General features: G+C 36.4%; 2 long non-coding RNA genes across 3 annotated transcripts; one reads left to right on the top strand and one right to left on the bottom strand.

The window, feature by feature from the left end:
- Positions 1–275: 275 nt before the first annotated feature.
- Positions 276–1,295, bottom strand: LOC126610209 (uncharacterized). The gene is made up of 3 exons (XR_007618425.1): positions 1,074–1,295; positions 554–709; positions 276–421 (listed from the first exon to the last, which is right to left on the bottom strand). It is a non-coding gene; the product is annotated as an uncharacterized LOC126610209 (long non-coding RNA).
- Positions 1,296–3,326: 2,031 nt separating this feature from the next.
- Positions 3,327–5,389, top strand: LOC126610210 (uncharacterized). Of its 2 annotated transcripts, none has more exons than XR_007618426.1 (4): positions 3,327–3,520; positions 3,615–3,726; positions 4,246–4,312; positions 5,181–5,389. It is a non-coding gene; the product is annotated as an uncharacterized LOC126610210 (long non-coding RNA). The 2 variants fall into 2 exon arrangements; XR_007618427.1 differs by having other exon boundaries at positions 4,231–4,312.
- The last annotated feature ends 8,347 nt before the right edge of the window (positions 5,390–13,736 follow it).

The following is a 13,736-nucleotide window of genomic DNA, read 5'->3' as shown; positions in this document are numbered from 1 at the left end:
TCAAGCTTAAGACAGTACATAAGATGGCAGGCAGATATTCAAATGCTACCGTAACCAGTCCGGTGGTCAATGCGAGCAAAAAAAGCCGGTTAGTTTTGAGCTACTCACAAAATGAAAAAAAAAAGTCGTACCAGTGCACAAGGCTCCCCCTTTACGCAGTGTCTGGGAGAGGTGAACTCACAAAATGAAAGCACAAAAAAAAAAAAAAAACAGCACTTACTTTATTGAGCACACAACGGTAGAACAATGGAAGGAGCTCTGGACAGTGTGAGTCGCTTGAAATGCAAATTGTGGATCAGAAAGCCGTCTCTGTTTATACTTGTAGAGCTTCAGAGCAGGACTTGCAAGCCGTCTCCCTTCTCCCGATTGGTCCTCACCCATAATGCTTTTTCTATTTGCCCTCCTCTCCCTTCTCCCATTCCTGCAATTAACCCGATAAGCATTAGCAAAATTCATCTTAGATATAGTGACAATTCAACTTAACCTCAGTACTGTCAAAACAATCAGCAGAACCACATCATCAGATTGCAAACTGAAACTCGACGCAACTCACTAGTTCCGAAATCTTTAGTCACCAGATAGAGTAAATCAGCAAGAACCCGCGAAATGCCTAGCTTTTACCACATAATTTCAAAGTTGCATTTCTTTTTCTAGTGATTATCATTAATCCTAGCTGCACATTAGCACATTTCAACCCAATGTTCCTTTCCTGTCCATGATCCATCCAAGATTCTCGTCAAAAAACACGGCCGAATTTTCTCGAAAGGAAAGAATTTACTATCTTAAGATACAAGCAACTCCAAGTTACCATTCGAAACTTGAGCTATGACTGTTCATCTTACGGATTAAGAAATAAACAGAGTCCAAAATCTAAGCCTAGATTCAAAAACAGCAGAACCAAAGATATAAAACTAAACTCTACATACATACATACATATATAATTATATATAGAGTCAAATATACAAAGAAATTTATAAAAGTAACAGATTACAGATAACTAAATTACAAATTAATCTGCAGACTAAATTAAAAAATTGAAAATTACAACAGAAAATTGAGAATTGAAAATTACCTCATATGGTTAATAATCTTCCACAAGGCTTTCTCAGGATTGCCCTACAAATTCACCAAAATTTCCGACGACCCACAAAGCAATCCAACTCCATCAAACCTCACAGCCGCAATACAAAACAGCAGCAACCAAAGTAGGTACTTCTGTTCTGAACTAACATTAAACAATCAGAAAAAAAGAAAAAAAAAAAAAACAAAACTGGGATTACTGTCACAGAGCAAATCAGAGAAAGAGGTTTCCTTTTCAATTTCCCATATCCCAAACACAGAAAGATCTTTCCTTTTTTAATTCCCCCACACTCAGAGAACCCAGAAACCAACAACAACAAATGACTTGTTCAAAAACAACAGTGACTATAATTTGTCAACTTGTGGTCTGCACATTTATTCTAATATTATGCCCCTCACTCTCTTTCTTCTTCTATGGCTTTTGCTCCAATGATTTTTTTCCCACATTTAATATTACTTTTTTTTTTTGGGTTTTTGAGGAAATGTGAGATAAAGAAATATATTCTCTCAATCACTCGACGAATACATGATTATTCATTTTTGTATTTGATATAAATGGAAGAAATCTTCATTAAGCTTTTTATCTAAACTGATTTTTGAGATTGACATAGATTTAAAATTAATAAGAGTAGTATGAGATTGTCCATCGTCAATTATTTTGATCTTTTAATTTAAGTGAGATTTTGCACGGAATGATCAAAATGATTGACGGTGAACAATTTGACAAAAAAAAATATTGACGGTGGACAATCTAATAGACTACTTCTATCGATTTTAAATTTCACAGACTAAAGTAAAGAATTCTGACAATTTTAAAGACTATTTTAGTTAAAAAAACTTAAATAATATATTTTTAATTTTTAATCTCATTTTTTTATATTAAATTCTTCGTCAGATGATTATACATCTTCGATTAGACCAAGTTACCGAGAGAACGACACTCGTAGGCAAGATCTGTTTTTTAATTATATTAATTTGGTTTTGTCAAGATTCTCTCCACCTTCCATGCTTTTTGGGTGCAAATATATTTATATTCAGAAAGTACTTAAAAAGATGGAGACAACTGGGTTCACTGAAGCAAACAACCCAACAGTTTCCGAAAGTGGCTGATTCCGTAGAATCATTCGATCTGCCTCGGAGTTTGTTCCGCCACGTAACGCAACCGTGACGTTTGATGTCTGAGGTGGTCGTGTGTCTTTTCCACCTGCGTTGCAAGGAGCGTGGCTCCAATGTCTTTTGCTTCAGACTTAACAAATAGAACCAGATTCTCTTCTGAGCATTTCCCTAAGGATCCTAGGGATTCCGCAATCTTGTCCGTTCATTTTATATCGTGCGGTCAGTTTTCGTTAGGTATTATTTATATTTGAATTTTAAAATTTAAATTTTAAATGATTTCTGACCGCACGATACACGATGAACGGACATAATTGCGGGATCCCTAGGGAATGCTCTATCCTGGTTCTAACAAATATGAGAGAGATTTGACAAAAACAAAAACAAAACAAAAAAAACAAAAACAGATATGAGAGAGAAAATTGAAAAGTGCAGCCATTTTTGTATTAAATTTTTATTTGTATTTTTGCACACAATTTAAATTTTTGATTGCTTTTTTTTATTATTATTTTATTTTTGTTTTTTTGTCCAAATCTGATTGGTCAACTCAAAGACTCAAATTCTTTTGGAAATTTAATTTTAATTTCATTCTTAATATTCAAATATATTTGCATATTAAGAATGAAAAGTAATAGGGTATAGAAAGTAAGTTGGGTATAAAAAGATGTTACATAGGTCCAATAAAATTTCCCTATTTAAATAGACTTGTTGTATGTGTCACATCAGCACATAATATAATTTTTGACAGAATTGTGACGAAATAACCACATTGATGTGTGAGACCCATTTTCAGAGACTACATTGATCGATTTTCAATTTCATGGACCATCTTAATGAGATGGGTCAATCTCAAGGACTATTTGTGATAAAAACCTTTTAGAGACTTATATGTATTTTAAGTCACAACATAATATATGTCACAGCCCGTCCCGGAGGTACTGTTGACGGGAATGTGAAATGACGGAATTGCCCTTGGCGTTACTAAGGTACGTGGGTGTGAGATTTTATTGGTTCAAATATTATGCAAGGGTAATAGAAAAATATTTTGTGAGTTGGATGATATTGAAAGATTGATTTTTTTTTTCTTATGGTTAGGACGAAATGTGGTGTGGTTTAGTGTGGACCACAAAAAGGATCTCTCTCCTTCTCCTTCCCCGTGTCTTCTCTCTCTCTCTCCTCCCTCACGATCTCTCACTCTCAGTCTCTCTCTTCCTCTCTAAATGGTACGGACGGATCCCAAAACCCGTCCAAACTTGGTGGATCGACGATATTGAGGTCACCACTGGACTCCTGAGGACACCACGAACTCATTTACACCATTTTCAGGTAACATTTCCTTCGAAAACCCTAGATTTCAAAGTCCCCGTGGTGGTGCACTGTTCATGCACACGTAAATTCTTACGTTTTTGGGAATTTGAAGCTTGTAGGAAGCTTGGTGAGGTCCTAACGAAGCTCGGAGTGCTTCGTTTGGAAGAATTGGACATCGGGATCACCTAGTTCGAGTTTGGCCGATTTTCTTGGATTTTTGGAAGGTATGATCCCGTGCTTTTTGGTGTTTAAAATTAGTCCAACGTGATAGTACTCATTTAGGGCTTCAATTTGGTGTAAAGTACGAGAAAAATGGACGAAAAATGAGTGAGAATAGCTAGTTAGAAAATTTTCCCAGTTTTCCGGTGACCGGAGTCCGGCGAGGGTAGGTCGGAGAAGAAAGAGGAATATTCCGTTAGTTTTAACGGAATATTCCTAACGGGAGTAACGGTAACTGTTAGTCCTGACGGAATATTCCGGGAATATTCCTGACGGCGTCAACTGACGCCGTCCGCATGACTCGCACGTGGCCGCGCGTGGGGGGCACGTAGACCCGTGCCTATTTTGGCGCGTGGGGGCGCGTGAGGCTTCAAAAAATTATTTTAAAAATATTGCGATGCTCGTGAGGTTGTGTAGATCGCATTGGTGTATTCATTTGTCAAAATTGAGCATCGTATGAGAAATTATTACAAAACATTGGTGATGTGCTTTAAATAATGTCATTTTAGTTGTTTCGCATATAGGTGAGACGTATCCCGAGGACGACCGCATCCAGGGACGCGACGGGGGTTACGACCCGTCGACTTATCAGTGAGTGGGCAGTTTTGTTTTCGTATTACCTTTATACTATTGATTTTTCCCAGAAAATGAATTTATATGAAAATATGTTTTAAAAATGCCATGCATAGAATTATTTGAAAAATGTGAATTTCATATGAGTTATATGATTGATATATGATGCATACATGTTGCATGGTGCTGTGGAGGCATAAGTAAGTCAGGTGAGTTCATTTATTCATTTAATTGATTGTTGATAAGATGTTTTAAGCTCATAACCTGCACCCTAGGTGTTAGTGCTTATTTTATTCACCACACCGCACGCTTGCCTTTGATCCAAGTAGGTGGATGTCGTACAGACCATATGAGGGTTCCGACATGCCAGTCGTACAGACCATTAGAGGGGTTCCGACTGGTGGGTGACCTTAGATATGCGCGCTGATGATATGATGAGAGAAGCACTAGAGCGTATTATTACACCTTTCATCGTATAGACTACCTTACGTAGTTCCGAGTGATGTGCAAAGTAGGGCCGTACAGGTCACTGTGGTGACTCCGGCTTAGTGGGATATTGAGCTGTTGAATTAATCGTATAGGACCAACTGCAGGGTCTCCGATTGATTCCTTATTTCACCTGATTTATATTTTGATTTATGACATAGCATGTTTTTCTTGAAAAATGTTAAAGATTTGGGGATTTAAGTTTTGAGATTTCGTATGGTTTATATATATATATATATATATATATATATATATATATATATATATATATATATATATATATATATTTTCTGGGAAAGTATTCAGGTTTTACGATGAAGGGTTAGAAATGTTTTAATTGAAATGTTTTGGAAAATCTTTGGTTTTACTGACCCACTCATTTTGTTTTGCGCCCCTCCAGGTTCTAATTTAGCGGTTGGTGGCTCTCGAGGTCTTTTCCGGCTTTCTGACAGACTTTCGACATGTAGGACTCACCTGAGGGTGATGTATTTTATTTTAGTCCTACTTGACTGCAGTTACCCTATGCTCTGAACTTATGTGTTTTACCTTATAACTCGTCCGGTTATGTTCGTAGGTGGTTATGTTTGAGTTTGGTTTGAATTTCTGCTGTTTTATGTTGTTATTCTGCTTCCGTGTTGCGCTTATGGTTACGTCACGCCCACGTGACGGCCAGCACACTTGGATCCTCTGGATCGGGGCGTGTCAATATAAGCATAATGACCATTTGCAAATAGAAATTTGTATGTAATTTATGCTTGAAGATGATCCTCTCCGGATCCACTTTGTGGGGATCCTAGGAATCCCCACATCCTAGCAGTTCATCGTACATCCTACAATCAACTTTCGTCAGATGCTATTTGTGTTTAACTTTAAATAAAGAAAATTAGAGATGTTAAAATTACATGTAGGTGAGGCTTAAACAAAAAATAGCAAAATATTGGTTTTGTAAAATTACATTATTGCCCTTCATTTTGTTGTTGTGATAGATGACTAAATAGTCTTTTCACCCTATTTTGGTTGACAAAGAGGGTTCTATTACTATGTAGTTTAGATAAGTCGTTTGGTAGTCTGAGATTTTTTAAACTGAAACATAGTTTTATTTGACTTGATAAATATTTATGTATCGGAAAACTGAATCTTTTGATAGAATTGGAATGTGAAAGATGTGTGGATGCTTAAAAGATTAAAACTTTAGAATGTTGAATCCTTTTTTAATATTTGTGTTGGACTAGGCTTAAACCAACCAAATCAAATCGATTAACAATTATTTGGTTCGATTTCAATGGTGGTATTGATCAAAAATCAAACCGAACTATTAAATGGTAATTAGTTTCATTGTACTTTTTGTGTCAAATTGAAACAAATCGAACCATGCTCACATGTAACCAAAACCACCACTAAAAGTTTGGTTCAATTTCTAAACCATTTGACTTTTTAATGGTAAAAGTCAAACCAACAACTACAATTTCGTTGACTAGTTTTCCTGATTTTTTTTATTTTTTATATTTCTACGGAAATATCAACCGTATCAAAGAAATTTCACAACCATGTGATCCAATGACCAAAGTTTAAAATTGTCCCACCAAAGAAGAGATACTAAACCCGTTTTTAATTGAAAAGATATGAAAGTGAAATGGGACGTAGGTGATAGAATTTAGCACAAAAATGTTTTTTCCCTCCCTTCCACAGTGGATGGCATGACAACCTTTTGTATATCGTTTCGTGGCCAATAACCTCCCACGCCAAGTGTGATACAGACACTGCTTTTCCCCTTCACTCAAAACCCAGACTCCGTTCCTCTCTGCCCTCCCTCTACTCTTATCTCCTCATTCGACAAAACATGGACACCGTCATCTCCAATTTGGCATTACCATCCACATGTTGGTTCACTTTTAACCAATCTAGTTAAATTTATTGGTTCACTTTCTAATGCCTGATTGAAAGAGCTCTTCGTTGATCAGTAATGTTGACCACAAGTTGGCCAAGGATTTGAAAATTAGATTAGAATTTTCTTTTCTTTTTTGGCAAACAAAGAGAGTGACTTTCCCTGATTAAAACGGTAGACAATACTAAAATCAATTCATATAAATTTACATAGCAATACTTTAACACTATCTATTTAACTCAAAAAAGTTGCATAGTAATATACTCCACATGGAGCTAGCAAGAAAAAGCAGCACAAGAAATGAAACAGCAAAACGGAGCACAAAATGCAGTCGTGCATGAAAGAGCTAATCAATTAGGATTTCATTACTTAACTATTCATATGCTGAGTTCAATAGAGTCCAACTCAACAAAATAAGGAAAAAAAATTAACGAGTAAAAAAATTACCCCAAACCTAAACCGTGGTAGAAGTTACTTGAGGAAGCTCATTAATTTGTTTTTCGGGTTCCGTTGTGAAATGTTGGATGATCATGTTCAGATAGTATTTCAATTTTGCTAAATGTATAAACAACTGATGCAATTGCATTTTCATACAACGTTTTGAGGTACTTGAAGGCGTAGTCATTTCGTAGACATTTTAAATGAACCAATCAAGACTTGTTTTAAAAGCAACTTGCTTAAGTTGGGGGTTAGTCATAGAATATTGCTGACGTAAAGAAGTTGAAGATAGGGGCTTGAACATAGAAAATTGTTGGATAAGAGTGCGGTGGCAACGAGGAGAGAGATGTGTAATTACGAAATATGTTATTTCACTCATTGTGTCTTTATTTATAACAATAGGGAAGGTAAACTTTTTACCCCAATACAATTACAACTCTAATAGGACAATATCTAGTCTAAGAGATGTGATAGAATCTCATAAATATATTTTAAGGTATGATAGGATTTACACAATCACATTCTTAATCCAATAAGATTGCAATACACTTTCTTTTCTCAGTTTTTTGTCAATTTTAAATTTATACGTTTTTCAATTTCATACATGGGCGCACGATTTCGTGATAATGTCGTACATCCGTAAAAACATTTATAACTCAACGGAACAAGACGTGGATAAAACGTACATTTCATCAACAGTACATTTCATCTCTGCCATACACGTGGCAATAGATTAGAGTTTAAATGAAAATTCAATTTACCAAACTGGAAAAACAAGCAGAGTATTAACCTGAACAACCGACGACCGTTAATACATTTTCCTTTGCTTTCCTTTTGCTCGGCCGTTAATACATTTTAACTTTGATTAGATGGGCTTTTATGGAATTGGATTAGTACCCATATGATTACTGTTACGTTTTTATTATTTGTGAACAATAAATAGAGAACAAATATATAGATTTACGAAAGAAATGACGAATGAAGAAGACCGAAAAAAGGGGGTCTTAGATCAGCTCATATTCCTAATTAGCTAGTAGGTTTTGGGTAGATATTTAACGGTTGATGACATGTGTCGTTAACTAAATATGGAAGAAATTGAAAATTAGGAACCTCTTATTCATTAATAGGCATATTTGTACATTTGCCCCCTAAATTTGTATGGAGTTATCAATTTCCTCCTAAACTTTAATTTTAGCCGATTACCTCATTGAACTTTTACAATTAGCCAACTTACCCCTTGAACTTTATTTTTAGCCAATTACCCCTGAACTTTATAAATAACCAATTTCCCCCGGGCTTTTAGTTTAAAACAAAAATTATCTAATTTTCCATTCATCTTGATCACGGAAACAAAACATAATAACTGTATGAAGGCAATAAGGATGGAAAATTAGATAGATGAAAAATTGAATGAAAGTTTTAAAATCTAACCCCACGGGGGAATTGGTTGTTTTTTAAAGTTTAGGAGGTAATCGACTAAAATTAAAGTTCAACAGGGAAAGTAGCTAATTATAAAAGTTCAAAGGGGTAATCGGCTAAAATTAAAGTCCAAGAGAAAATTGGTAGGTGCATACAAGTTCAGGGGCAAATAAACAAATACCTCTTCATTAATATTAGTACAATTCCACTTATTTCCATAATTGTCATATCATATGTGGTGCTTATAATACAGCTGCGCTAGGGAGGAGGGTGGTTAGGTACAATTCTCTACTGGCAGTACTCCTATAGGTGAAGCATGCGACAAGAGATTTTCCGTCTCCATTTGTCACAGACCACAACACCATTGTGATGTTGATTGCTGATTTATTCGCTTACGCATTGACGACTGTCAAGCTTCCAATAATATATACATGAATTGTTGAACAAATTCAGCCTCTGGCGTTGATTCTATTGGTGCTTATCCCCATTTAAGATTTTGCGTGGTTTACTCCGGCATGTTGGTCCGTATATTTTGCAATAACTGTGCATAGTCCTACCAAACCCTCAGAAGACTCTGTATTGCAGTTGTTGGTTATGTCCATGACAAAATTTGACAAAATGAAGGATCTGATGATGAAATTCATTCTGTCTCAAAAATAAAATAAAAAATAATAATTACAACGTGATGATGTAAGACTTAAACCGGTTGAAGTGACAGTGGTGCTGATTTGGAGAGATTTTTCATTGTGCCCAAAACATAGGATAGAACACCACATATCATTATATAATTAGAGGGACACTTTGAGAGAAAAGAAAAAAAAACTCTCCTTCAATTGACTAATGATATTTATTGGTACCATGATGTTTTGTTCCAATAAAAGAATGACATGTGTGCTCTTTTTCAACACATCTCATCGGTTTACTGACTCAAGAAGTTACGTGACGGTGAACTCATTTCATGTAAGTTACTCTTCTTTAATTATAAGTGGCAATTTTACCTCAAAACTTATACTTTGGTATCAACATCCACTATAGCCAGTTTCGAGACTCTGGCATCTCCATTTTGATATCATTGAAATAAAAAAAAAATTATTTGAAAGGAACTCGTCAAGTAATAAATACATTATACATATATTACAAAAGTAGATAAGGGCCTCAATTGGTAAAGAAAAGTGAAATCTGACATGAAATGATAATGAAAAGTCTGATGAGATAATACAAGGAAAGTATTTTATACGAAGGTAGCTTACAAGGAAAGTATATATACACAGATGGATCGTGTCCCGGTCAATGCTGTTAGCGTCCCTCGACGTTCGGAACTGGAAGGGTAAGCGTACACTCTGCTTCCCCTTTTTTTTTCCTCTACTTTTATTTGGAGAAAATGTTAGGATATCACATTTCATGGCACATATTTATGTCATATATACGCAGTGGATGTAGCCCGATTGAATAACGATAAATCCATATTATTGTGCGATGAGGCCATGGGGGAAGTGGGCATCCAAAACAACACTTAACTTGTTATAAACGATGTTGTGTTGGAAATGAAATTGGTTCATGCGTTGTACGTACCCAAATAGCTTATTAAGTTATGGGGGGGGGGGGGGGGGGGGGATACTACCCCAATTAGTGAGAGAGGGTGGGTTCCAAGATTCCATTCCCTCGTATCTAACCTAAAAATGAAGAAAATAACTGATTGATTAGCGGTTAATTCACCAAGAACTCACCTCTTGATAAGTGTAGGCATTGTTTTTTTTTTACAATTAAGAGCGTCGAATGTCTAGATCGATTCGTTATAACAACCATTTAAGAAAAATAGCAGCTAGATAGGTACCATGTTACAACTTACTATTGCTTGCGTACTTAGTTGATTTCAGTTGATATATTGACTTGATTAATTTCTAGATATTCCAATTCCATTTAATTTTCTCTTTAACTGTATATATAACAGCACAAGCGACGAAGAATGTTCTACAATGGTATTGCATAAATATACCTCTTCCCTCATCACCATGCTAGGCATCTTCATCCAACTGAAAGAGGGAGCTAAAAATGAGTCTCTGTTCGATACAAACTACCCGACTATGGTGTCTCTTATCGTTGCCATACTCGCTTATGGTGGATCACTAATTGGCTTTAGAGGCCCTAATTCGTGTTTGGTCGATTCCAAAGTAGACCAAGACAGCTACTTTCGAGCCGTTTTCCGGCCAAACCATGGCGATTTAGCCATAAAAAAGGTACCATTCTCTTCTTCTCATCGAGAAGTATGAGTTTAGTTTTTGAATCACTTGATTTCGTTGAGTATTGAAAAAATTATGAACGTTTAAAGTTTACCCAGTTTCCGGCGAGTTTTCAAGTTTTCACTCGGACCAGTCAACTTTGAGGCTATTTTCTGGCCATCGCTGGCAATCATTGGTCTTTGAAATAGGTATAATCTTATTCTACACTTTCCTATCTTCATTTTGATATATTATGGGTCTAATTTGGTTAAGAAACGATTGAGTTACAAAGCTTTGAAAATTGCCCAAACTTCCTCCAGGACACTGAACGGAGTTTTTAACAGAAGGACCAAAATGATGGATGGTGGAAAATCTCAGGGACCACTTTTATCATTTTGGAATCTCAGGGACCAAAGTGATAAGTTATGCAAATTTCAAGGACCATTTTGGCGATTTACCCTTTTCAAATCCGTTTATTTCTACAACAATCCGTTTTGGTACTAACAAAACTCCGAGACTTCTTGTTAGTTTGCTGATACGGAGATTGCTCTATACTAGACTAGTATGGACTAATTTCAACCAGAGTAAAAAACAGTAAAACAGTAAAAATGTAATTACAACTGTAGTACGGACTTTCTCCTTCATAGAGAAAACTACTGTAGAATATAGCGTGTTAAAAAAAGAATTCAATGTTTTGGAGGAATTGAACGCTTTGGGATACAAGGCAATCTGATTCTGGATGAGGAATCATACAATTCATGGACGGGAAAGGAACATTGGGTTGAAATGTGCTTATGTGGAGCTAGGATTAACGATAATCACTAGAAAATGAAATGCAACTTTGAAATTATGTGTTAAAAGCTAGGCATTTCGCGGGTTCTTGCTGATATACTCTGTCTGGTGAGTAAAGATTTCGAAACTAGTGAGTTGCGTTGAGTTTCAGTGTGCAATCTGATGATGTGGTTCTGCTGATTGTGTTGACAGTACTGAGGTTAAGTTGAATTCTCTCTATATCTGAGTTGAATTTTCCTAATGCTTATCGGGTTAATTGCAGGAATGGGAACTGAAGTGCAGTCGAAGATGTACTTCCGGGATATTGTTCCATACAGAATCTAAGCACCGCATTACAAGTTTCATTGCTTTCAAATTCTTGCCTGCACATACGACTCTTATCAGATGCACGCTGGTCATTATATCTACAAAAGGGAAGGGGGCGGTCGGGCGAGGAGTCTCTGTAGAGTTCATTTTTAAGAAGAAACTCTCTTAGCTATTTCATAGTTAGACTATATGAATATATCCCTGGTGAATTTCTTACCATTTACCGACATCACCAAACAAGTAGTTAATCATGTTTCCTCCATCGTTTACTTTACTGCTAATAAAGCTTAAGATTGGAAAATCTTACAAAGGGTTGCAGTTCTCTTCATTTTGGACTAACGGATTGATATGCTTTTTTTCAGAGCAAATAAGAAGTTCTTCTGGCGGAAAGTTTGGTCTTCAAGATTTTAATAGGCCATGTGGATCGTCAGAAAATGAAGCTAGGATATCCTGCGATCCTCCTGCTAAGCTTTTCACTTCTGATCAGAATAAAATGGAGAAACGAATAAAGAGGACACTTTTTGGTATAGAAATCTCTGAAAGCGATATAAGTTCATCTGCTATGACTTCGCAATATGATGCAGCCATTTCCGAGTCATCTCCTAATTGGACAATACCTCCAAGTAGCTTGAGCAAGAACTTAACATCAATTCAAGTAAGCACTTCCGTTAATACCTCCACACAATCTAATAGGGCTTCACTCATTGATGCCACAAAGCCGTGAAGTTACCAAGGACAGATTGCTTCTAGACTGTAATTCAATACCGTCAACTCCCAGTCTGAAAGACGAATTGTCACACCAAAGCAGTTTTTTCTTCCGCACTAAGTTGGAGTCCAATGAATTATAGGCTTGTCACCCCTCAACGAACCTTGCCCACCAAAGGAACCATTCAAGTTTAGGTCATGGAGTGGATGTTAAACCTACAATTGATGTGAATGATGTTCCTCCTAATAAATATCTGCATGGAGTAGCTTGTGAACAAAATATAGTTTCTCTCAATGAGCTGAGGAACCAAGAAAGCCGGGAAGGAAGATTGCATTGGCTTGAAGCAGTAACACTTTGCAATGGGAAATCTTCAAAAGAAATTGAAAGCAGACGCACGTGTAGAGAGCAATCGAAAGCAGACGGTCTGGTTCTACACAAGGGATTTTCAAATGACAATTCAGGTCCAAGACACCAAATAGATTTAAATAGATGTTTACCTGAAGAAGAAACTGAAACGACTGCTGCTTCCTCAGTTATGAGGACAGAAACTGTGACAGATTTGGAGGCACCGGTGATAGTTGAAACAAGTATATATGGGGAAGATTCCACTGAAAAAGACGTAAGGAACTTCTTGACTCACCTCATGAGGGCCTTATTTGAGTTGCAGCCGACGCTCTAGTTGCCATCTCATCATCTCAAGCTCCCAAGATGCAGGAAAATGCCCCTTGTCGCAATCTGGAAGCTTCGGAAAACGACTCCCTTCTTTGGTTTGATATTTGTGGTCCTTTTCCAGTCAAAACAATATGTGGAAACAAGTATTTTGTTAACTTTATAGATGATTTCTCTAGACTAGGATACACTTTTCTTATTAGTGAAAAATCTGATGCCCTTAAGTGCTTTATTATTTACAAAACTGAGGTTGAAAACAGTTAGGAAAAGTCATTAAAATTGTTAGATCAGATAGGGGAGGAGAATACTTTGGCAGGTACACTGAATCAGGACAACAAAAGGGGCCATTTGCACTCTATTTGGAGCAAAATGGCATTGTAGCTCAATATATAACACCGGGCACACCTCAACAAAATGCAGTCTCAGATAGAAGGAATAGAACTCTGATTGGCATGGTAAGAAGTATGATGTCAAGATCAAAATTACCAGGATTTTTGTGGGGAGAAGCTTTAAAAACAGCCA

Source organism: Malus sylvestris, chromosome 17 (assembly GCF_916048215.2).
Source record: "Malus sylvestris chromosome 17, drMalSylv7.2, whole genome shotgun sequence".
In the NCBI taxonomy this organism is placed as follows: domain Eukaryota; kingdom Viridiplantae; phylum Streptophyta; class Magnoliopsida; order Rosales; family Rosaceae; genus Malus; species Malus sylvestris.
Note: the sequence above shows the minus strand (reverse complement) of the source record. Positions and strands in the feature narration are given on the sequence as shown.